The 10959-nt window shown below is 33.3% G+C and overlaps 1 pseudogene; it reads left to right on the top strand.

The window, feature by feature from the left end:
- The first annotated feature begins 7400 nt into the window (after nt 1-7400).
- On the top strand, nt 7401-8387 carry LOC107632848 (putative CCR4-associated factor 1 homolog 11 pseudogene; annotated as a pseudogene).
- The last annotated feature ends 2572 nt before the right edge of the window (nt 8388-10959 follow it).

Genomic DNA, 10959 nt, shown 5'->3' with positions numbered 1-10959 from the left:
TCAACCACCACAGGGAGTAGCTAGAGTGGCGAAGTGATGGTTGAAGGCAGAGATTGAAGCAGATGAAGTCATCATCATCATGAAGCATCAAGGGCCAGAATTCCATCTTGGAGAGCAAGCCAAGGATGGAGAGCTCGGATTGATGAAGGGTGATGATCAAGAAAGGACTAGAGGTAATTGCATGTTGGTTAATGCATGGTTATCTCTTCTCTCTCTTTGTGGCCGAACCGGTTTTGTTGAAGGAGGAAGAAGTTGGTTCGGTTTTGGCTTCAATAAGTGGAGGCTCCCCTCTTCTATATTAAGGGTGGACAGCCACTGTTTGAAGCAAGGAGAAAATTTGAGAGTGCAAGGCATAGAGTTCTCAGAGCTACCTGAGCTAACAGTTTTTTCTTCTCCTTCAATGTATTCAGTTTTGTATTTTTCTGTTTAATTTTGTCATGTCTTGAGTCTCATGGTAAAAGGCAAACAGTGAGGTTTGTATGAAAAAGCCATAGAGCGGAAAAAGGCAGAGAGTGCAAAATTAAAGGAAAAAGCCATAGATGTCTTAGAGTTCCTTTGTTCATCTATGTTGTGTTTCATGATTCTGTGGGAATCCCCTTGTAAGTTGGGTTAGCACTTTACAAGTTGTAATCAGATTGATTATAGTGAAATTCCATCATGTTTGTGATGGAGACTGGATGTAGGCTGTAGGGGTGTTCAAATCCAAACCGATCCAAATTAAACCGCTCATCCAATCCAATCCAAACCGAAACCGATTAAAACCGCACTAATTCGGATTTGATTGGATTCTATTTTTTGCAAACCGCTGGATCGGATCGGATTTCGGATCTACTTTTTATAACCGATCCAATCCAATCCAAACCGCACAATGTACTATAATATTATCATTTTATTATTATATTTACAATTATACTTATAAAATGTTCAATTTGTTATACATTTTTATATTATTCATGTATTATTATTGTTATTTAATAAATATTTTATGTTCAAAATATTATTTATTTATTTATTTTAACTAACTTATAATTTTATTTCTATTGTTATATTATCGTTGGCTTTTTAAGATATTGTTGAGACTTGAGACTTGTTACGTTATTGTTAATTATTTAAAATTTGACGTTGAAACTTGTTATATGTATTCATTTTTTTAACTTACAAAAACCGCAAATCCAATCCAATCCAAACCGCTTGAAATTGGATCGGATCGGATTGGATTTTTTTTAAAACATCATCCAATCCAAACCGCACTGCAAGTAAATTAGTGTTTGGATCGGATGAATTTTTGACTAAAAACCGATCCAAACCGCATCGCGAACACCCCTAGTAGGCTGCACTGCACTTAGCAGCCGAATCAGGATATATCTGGGTGTAATCTTCAACTCTTCTCTCCTACATTTCTATTTCTACTGCACAGGAGCAAAAACTAATATTATCTCGTGCCAAGTGACGAGACAAAAAGAAAAGTCTCGTGGCAAGGGACGAGACAAAACAAAGTTGCTCGTGTCCAGTGACGAGCAAAAACAGAAAAGTCTTCTCTGAAGGTCAGCAAGTGTTAGCATCGAAAAAGGGGGCTAAGATTCAACCCCCCTTCTCTTAGCTACTGAAACCATCAGTTATATTTGCTCAAAAGACTGTACCAAGCAAAAGAACTTGTTCTTCTTGCACATTTTAGCGAATTGACTCACAACAAAGAAAAAAAGGGGTTTTCAATGTCTTTTTGAATGGTGTTAAAATTGTTGTATTTCCGTGATATTGCTTTTTTTTAGCTTTCTAATATCCTGTAATATTGAATCAGCTTCCCCAATTGAAGATTAGTTTTTCAATCAATATTTTTTCTAATTTCAAATTGTCAATTATAATAAGAGTATGTCTAAGTACTTGATTAGGTGTTATTAAGTTGATAAAAAGAATATTTTTTAAATGAAAAAAGATTTTTTTATTGTATTTAATAATTTTTTTAATAATAAAAATAAAAGCACTAAAAAAATAAAAATATATATTTTTTGAGAAGTTATAATTTATATTTTTTAAAAAGATTTTTAAAAAAAAAATATTTTTTATACAATAAATAAACAACAAAGTACTTTTATATTATTGTACTCAAACATAATTGATAAATAAAAAGATTTTTTTGCATGAAATATCCAAATATAAAATTACTTTTACTTTTCTAAAATATCTATCTTTTCTTAAAAGCTCATCCAAACAAGCCTTAATAGCCATAGCTTCTTGTCACGGCTTTGGACACACTCCAATGCTACCGTGTCATTACTCGGACTTACTCAACCTCTTGAGATAAGACCAAGTCAGCTTAACCCTCAATATTTAGCAAGAAAGTTAAGAACACAAGAGAAAGGAAGCTTTGGTAGAAAGAACACTTTATTATTCAAGTGTTTGTTACAAATGACTCAAACACTCAAACTCTAACTCTCACCTCCTATTTTAGCCATCTACCTCCTTAATAGATGGCTAGGATTAAATCTAATCAACGGTCCAGATTAATCATCTAGAAACTTCATTATAAATATCTATCCTACCACAACTTTCTAAATACTTCTAGATTATTTCATACTACTCTTCGTACTTTTATATACATTAAGACTCTTCTAAAATACTCTATGACCTTCTAGAATCTTTTAGAACTTTTTAAGGTATTCTGAGACCTTCTAGGACATTCTAGAATATTCCGGAACCATCTAGAGCATTCTCAACACTCCAAAAAACTATGCAAACACTGTTAAATCTAACATTCTAAAATTTACCGTGACATTTTCCCTCCCACTTAATGCACAAACGTCTTCGTCGTGTTCTGTTCATGATAGCGCTCTAGGTGTTCTTGGAATTGCCACAAATCTTCACGAATCAATTGACAGATTGATCCATTTGCGTTATTTGGATCTTTCTAACACATCTGTTGTGATATTGCCTAAATCATTGAGTTTTTTGTACAATTTACCAATTTGAAGTTGAGAAACTGGAAAAAACTTAAAATGCTTCCCTCCAAAATACAAAATCTCGTAAAATTTGTGTCATCTTGATATTGGCGGCACTGATCTGGAGGAGATGCCAAAAGAGATGAGAAAATTAAAAAAATTGCAATTTTTAAATTCCTATATCGTGGGTAAACATAAAGAGAATGGGATTGGAGAATTGGGAGAGCTAGCACATCTTCATGGGTCATTTTGCATCGAGAAATTAGAGAAAGTTATTAGCAGCGGTGAAGCATCAAATGCAAGTATGGATGAGAAGATTCACATCAAACATTTATATATGAGGTGGTCATCGGATAAAGATAATGACGTTTCTGATTCCCAAACAAAAAAAGATGTACTTGACAAATTACATCCTCACAAAGACTTGAAAGAGCTACGCATTAGTAGTTAAAGAGGTACAAAGTTTACAGATTGGGTAGGACACTCTTCGTACTACATGTTGACTAAGCTGGAGCTGAGGGGATGCAGGAATTGTTGGGTGCTTCCTTCACTTGGACAGTTACTCTCTCTCATGAAATTGAAGCTTTATCTATTTGATATGCTTAAGATGATTGGTGGTGAATTCTATAAGGGTAATGAAACTCATCATCATCAGGAGACACCCTTTCGATCCCTTAAATCTCTGTCATTTTACAATATCAGTTGCTGGGAGGAATGGGAGTTATTTGAGTGTGATGATGATGCACCATTTCCTCAACTTGGTTATAGAACTGTCCTGTGTTAAGAGGAGATTTGCCTACTTTCCTTCCTGCATTGAAGAAACTTCACATTGAAGAATGCGAGCGGCTTCGTTGTTATCCGCCAAGAGCTCCCATCATACGCTCATTAAGAATATTTGGCAAACAGGAAGTAAGAATGCAGGAGCTACCACTTTCCATGCTGGAGACACTAGTAATTAATGGAAACCAGCAGGTGGAGTATGTATTTGATGCCATGATCCACACCCAACCAACCTCTCTCATAGACTTAGGAATCTCAAACTGCTCATCAGCCTTATCATTTCCACGGGATTCTTTGCCCCCTTCATTGAAAGGGTTGTACATCTATGATTGCAAGAATGTAGAATTCCCAATGCAATACCAACAACATCACTCGCTAGTGGCACTTACGCATAGACAATAGCTGTGATTCACTTACATCTTTCGCATTGCCAGTGTTCCCAAATCTCAAGTGTTTGGCCATCGCAAGACTTGAAAATTTGACATATCTTGAGGAGGTTTCACAGTCGCAGTCCCTTCTAGAATTGTCAATTGAAGGAATGTCCTATGTTGGAGAACATAAGGTTGCCTGCCTCTTTAGGGGAACTCGATATCAGTGAATGTTTGTTCTTGGGTGAACGCATACAGAAGACGGACCCCCACATTTGGCCAACCATTTCCCATATTTAAGACATTTTTGTTGATGGGAAACGGATTTGCAAAGACCCAACATCTTAAAACAGATAATTATTTTGCTTTCTCTATCCCAATAAAACTACTTCATCTTCTCCAACATCATATTCGTTCTCTTCTATATAAATCTTACTTTTATTTCCAATTTTAAATTAATAGCTTATTCATCAACCCACATCCCCAACATTCAAGTTGATGGCAGGAGATAGATTCTATGACAACTCAACATCTTAAAATAGGTAAAGGATCTCTTTTTGTCATCTGTATTTCATTATTAACCTTAAAGAACCATCATTCTCTGAGCCTTATTTCTCACTGTTGAGTATGTCGTTTGGTGACTATATTATGATAATTCGGAACAAGACATGAAGGTAAAAGTCCTTTCAACATGTTACTCCCAAAAGATGAAAATATAACAATGGACTAACCACTAACTATTAATTATGATTGACATTCTCTGTTTTGAATTTTTATTAGTCACAAAAATGACATTTTCAACTAGTAGTAGTGTCCTCAACTGTATGTACTACTTATTCATGAATAACTAGCACTTTCTTTTGTTTTGGCAGATACAGAGAGTCCATTTTCAAATGAAGTGTTAATAAATTTTTTCTTTTTTCGTTCTTTTTTTCAATTAGATTACTTTACTTTATTGTATAGCTATGTATCATATTTCCTTTCCAATAAGTGAGCATATTAAGTTGCATGATGGACCAAGATTATTTAATTTTAGTGCATGATATAATGATAAAGATTTGGTTTGCATTATCAAGGTGTAAGGTGTAAGGTCAAAGAATACCAAACAATGGATTATTACAAGATGTGTCAAGGTTGAAATACTTCCCTGCATGTATAGGTGCCACAATTGATACCTTCAGCTATGAAATTCTTGTTGATCCTAGAGACACATAAGATATACTTCTTGTGTTTCCTAAGCTATGAAATTCTTGCTGATATTAGTGCTAGAATACTTTACCTCAAATTGAATGATGATGGTAATGACGCTCCTATTTGGGCCTTGAATTCGAATATATTTGAATATACAGCACAGGTTTTTAGCAGTACCATGTGGGACATTGATGATTTGCTTTATTTTAACGTAGAGACTATGCTGATGCTTTTTACAAGAGATCCTTATTCATTTGATTTGGAATTGTGTGCCATGCATTGTGAAATGGAAATATTAAATATAAGTACTAGTTTAGAATCAGTTGAATATTTGTTTTATGGCTAATTCTATATATTTATGTGTTGGGTGTTCTAGATCCTTATTTATCTTTCTCTTTCTTTTTTCTTATTCTCTATTATTCTCTACCTTTCTGTTCTACAAAAAATAAAATTAACAAGGTAATATAATTCAAATTAAAAATATTATTATTATATGCATATTTTTTATTTAATTTTAAATTTTTATTGTTTATATATATTTCTAATCTATATTTTTTCTTCTCTTCTCTTTCTTCAAATATTGATTACATATAATTTAGATAAAATACTAATGTTGTGATTAAAAGTTAGAATCAAGATTCAATTATTTTAAAAAAATTGAGTTAATTTTATAACTATCAATATAAATTTTTTATGCTAATATCTAATTATATTTTTATATAAATAGAAAGAAAAAATATTATCTTTAAATAGCAAGCATAAAAATTAATTCTTTCTATTTGTACAACAGACTTTACACTTAATCAAATATAAAAGTATACACATTAAATTCTTTTAAATTTTAGATAATAAATGTTAAAATTAATTATTAGTAAAGAATTAAATTCTTTCATATAAAAATAATAACTAAAAATTTTATTATTTGATTTTTTTATCTATAAAGATTCAGGTCTTCTTAACCTATGAGAATTTTTGTCCCTTACAATTTTTTTGTAAAAGTAATTTGATTTTATAAATTTTTTGTGACATAATCTATAATATCATAACAAAATTGGTCCGTGACATAACATTTCCTAAAATAATTTCTTTTTAAGAAAATTTTCTTTCTTTCTTTTTTGCTTAGGTTGAAGACATCACCTCAAAATTCAAGAGTTTGCATGATCTATTGGAAGTTTTACATTCATCGTCATCATATGAAAAGCTGATTATGTATTGCTGTGATTTAGATATATGAGTATCATTTGGTTACAAGAGCCTCTTCCATCAGATTGAAAAAGGATGGCAGAGTGAAAATGATAACCAGACCTTTAGAACCCCTGGAGTGCACTGAAGCACTTCTCTTGGCATCATCCTTTGCCTGACCATAATATGAAGAACAAACTTTGGACAAGATGATGAAATAGTAATCTGTTTATTCATATATTTAAAAAGAACGAGTCACTCAATAATGTAATTTTTTCATATAATTGTACAATAACGGTAAAACCCTATTCCTAGTTAAATAAGGAAATAATCATATAATCAAAACTATTTCTAGATGATATTTGATACTCTTCTGTATTCTAAAGATACTGACACTCTATTATATATTGAAAAGATATTGTGAAGATATTATGTGATATATTCTTTATTTCAAACAAAAAATATTTTATTTTTAAAATCAATTTTGCAATAATATGTAAGTGAAAATCCTAAATTTACTAGGAATTTAGTGTCTTAGTGTTATAACGTGCATTCTAAAATTCACGACTATAAATTGACAGCTTCTACTTAATTAAGACTACTTACCTTTTTTGTTTCTTTTAAGTTTTAACGGAACCGGACTCCTTATTCTTGGAACTTCTGCTTCTTTAAGAAACTTCAATGATATAAAGTCTTTCAGATTTGGTAATCCTCGTAGGTCTCCTTGATTCTTTCATACTGTATTGTCCAACAAAAGGTCTTAGCCATCTGTATATTATCTTCTTAGTGCTTGTTATATTGTCGAACAAACGGTTAGTTTATAAAATCTGGGTTTCCTCTTCTATTCTTCTTACGTGATCAACAATCATACTTTTGTTCTATCTTTTTTCTCAGTTTCTAAGAATATAACAGAGTTGCTTTCCAGGGTTTAGTTATATAGAGTATGACGACCATATATACAACAATGACGAGGATCGATGATGAACAACTTCATCAACCACCTAGAGGTTTTCTTATGCCGCCGCCCATCATGGTTGGTTTTCCGCCCTTTTATGGCGCAGTTCAACCAAGGTTTGTCAAACGCCTGCCACTTCTAGAGCCTAGTCCCAACAGTTCGGTTGTGATCAGGCAAGTGTGGGCTGCCAACGCTGATTCCGAGTTTCAAATCATAAGCAGCCTGATTGACAAATATCGATTTGTCTCCGTTGACACTGAATTTCCCGGTGTAGTCATCCTGCCCCGCAACAAGAACTACCGGAATCTTGTCCCAGAGGAAACTTACCAAGTCATGAAGGCAAATGTAGACGCGCTCAAAATCATTCAGCTTGGACTCACTCTGTCAGATGAGCACGGCAACCTCCCTGACCTAGGAACCAACAACAGAACTCACTACATCTGGCAGTTCAATTTCCGAGACTTCAACCTCATGCGTGACATCCACGCAAAGGACTCTGTGGCACTCCTACGCAGCCAGGGCATCGACTTTGCACGCAATGCAGTGGCTGGAGTTTCTTCGGTGCATTTTGCAAAGTTGGCAGCAGCATCTGGGCTTCTGTTCAACAAAGCACTAACATGGGTCACATTCCATGGTGCTTATGATATTGGATATTTGGTGAAGATTCTGACGTGGGGTGTTCTTCCGACGCGCTTGGATGAGTTCTTAGAGCTTGTGAAAGAGCTGTTTGGGGGAAATACTTACGATGTGAAGCATGTGATGAGGTTCTGCAATGGCCTCTATGGCGGTTTGGAGAAGGTGGCTAACACACTTCACGTAGACCGAGTTGCTGGGAAGTGCCATCAAGCCGGGTCTGACAGCTTGCTCACCTGCCACACCTTTCACAAGATTAGAGAAACTTATTTTTTGTCTAATGATGATGGGTTTAGGGAATACGTTAATGTATTTTTTGGGTTGGAAATTGCAAAAGCTTAGTACTCTTAAGTTGAAAGAAATTATCATACATTAGATTTTTCATGTAATAACATTTTGTCTGTAAATTACAAAGTAGTATCAACTGGTTATTTTTTTGGATATGACAATTGTTTTATAACACTTCAATTACAAAGTGGATAGTAACATATATTTGAATATACAGCGTTGGTTTTTAACAGTACTGATGTGGGACATTCATGATTTGCTTTATTTTAATATAAAGACTATGCTGATGCTTTTTACAAGAAATTCTTCTTCATTTGATTTGGGATTGCGTGCCATGCATTGTGAAATGGAAATATTAAATATAAGTACTCGTTTAGAATCAGTTGAATATTTGTTTTTTGGCTAATTCTATATATTTATGTGTTGGGTGTTCTAGATCTCTCGAGCAGTTCTTGTTGACTAGGTAAGTTGGTTTTGGGAGGAGGAAGGAAGCAAAATCTTTGCAGTAGTGTGCTATCTGTGCCACTAATTGGTGTATTTGGCCTCTATTTGGTGTAAAACTCGTGATTTTTAAGAGGTTTTCCCCTCTCAGACATTTATGGAATCTGAAAACTCCACTTCATTAATAACTTGTTCTTTTCTCTGCTTTTGTTGTCTGTCTTAAAGATGTTCTGCTTATACATGTAATTTCCTGCATAGTGTTTTTCTGCTCTATAATTTCCTGCATTTCCAGTATAATTCTATAACTGGGGGAAGGGGTGATTTCACACTAATTCATTCCTACCTTAGCTCTTCTAGTTCTATTGTTTACTTTCTATCTCTTTTGGCCTTTACAATCATTACATGCAATGGCAATAGTATCCATGTAGGCAACTAGATTGATGGATTGACCAAAGGAAGCATGTTTTTAGAGAAAGGCACACCATTTCTAATAGTCATTTCAAGTATTTGGATTCAGAAGCTCAATTCCAATTATGAGTTAAATTCTAAACACCAAATAGGGTTTGAGCCAAAATAAATTAAGACATTAGAAATCTGTTTCCAAGCGGAAAGAATGAGTTGATGTTGAATCTGTTGAGTTCTGGCTCTATACTTTTGTTTATCTAGGGAGTTGTGTTTTGTTCTACAAAGTTGTTCTTAATGGTGGTCTTTTATAAGTAATTAGAGTTATTCATTTTTTATGTAATGCAGATTTTGATGAAGATGATATTTCAGGCTTCATTGCTGATTATGCTGTTAGCATTCCAAATTTAGCAGTGAGGAACTTCTCATGAATGCTTCTGGTAATGTCCTTGATGCTGTGTGATGTCAGGAGGCTCGTCAGCATATCTATATTTTGCTGCCTTCTCTTTTCCCTCTTCTTCTTTTTTTTTTTTAAATTTCATTAAGAGGAGGAAAGGGAAAGACAAGATTGGGTGATAAGAGATCCCTTTCCAAAAGCAAAGCAAAAGAAAGAATTATCTATAAAGCATAGTTTTCCAATCTTTCAACATGTCTGAAACGAAAATCCTTGACCTATGTTTTCACTTTTACGTTTTCAAGATAATTGAGACTCGAGTTACTGTGGATGCTATATAAATCTAGTTGGTCCGTGAGTTTAAGTATATTTTACCTGGGACAAACAAACTTTTTCATTTTCCATATCTATAAAATGACCGATGTGCATCCAAAATGATGTAAAACCGTTTTTGCCCACTTTTACTGATTTTGGCAGAAAGAAGTGGTACACATTCTAGTTGAACAGTGAACGGATATGTACCTTAATAAGTGTCTCAGCAGATATAAATCCCTTGAAGTGATCATATCTTATTAAATCCAGTTATATAGTATATGCATTATTTAATTTATATATTATGCAGAATTGTTTGCTGAAAGTTGGAAGATACTTCTGAGGGCATGAGGGGAACACTAGGGTGCTGCTGGAAATGGGCTTCTCCCATGGGCCTTGCCCCCTCATCACAAAATGTTAATAAATCTAATATATATTACTAATTTTACAATTAAAATGTGTCACTTATCACTCTCTTATTACAACTAAAATTAAATTTTTTATTTCAAAATTAAAAAATTCTCTCCTGCTCTCTCTTCCTTTCTCTATCTTTCTCATTCAGTGGCAGGCGAATATAAAAAATTTTATTAGTGGTGGCAAAATATACATAACATGATAATTATTTTTATAATTATATTTATTATTATAAAATATAATTATTTTTTTCTAAAGTTAGGAGTAAAACTCAGATTCAATTTCTAAGTGAAGATAAAAAAACTATGATACTTGAGTTATCTTATAAATAAATTAGAACAATAAAATCATCATTTAAACAATAATCAGTTAATAATTTAACATCACAAAAATAAAATTAATATTAAAAGCAAATTCACTAATCAAATATAATTTTAAAATCAATTCATGAAGCAAAATAAAAAAGGACAATACTACTGTGCTGAGCTTCTTTTTTCAGTAAGTGCTGAAATGAGTTAGTTATGCTAAGAGAGGGACGTGTGTTGCTATTGCTACCAGAATCAATTGAAACCTATCTGAACTGATGAAGTGTGTTTATGTTATGGAGTGGCATAATTAGCATGGATTAATTTATTCTTAATTATGCTAACAATTGGATTGAAT

Source organism: Arachis ipaensis, chromosome B3, assembly GCF_059453495.1.
Source record: "Arachis ipaensis isolate K30076 ecotype BB chromosome B3, ASM5945349v1, whole genome shotgun sequence".
Classification (NCBI taxonomy): Eukaryota; Viridiplantae; Streptophyta; class Magnoliopsida; order Fabales; family Fabaceae; genus Arachis; species Arachis ipaensis.
The sequence above is the reverse complement of the archived record's forward strand: the minus strand, read 5'-3'. Positions and strand labels throughout refer to the sequence as shown.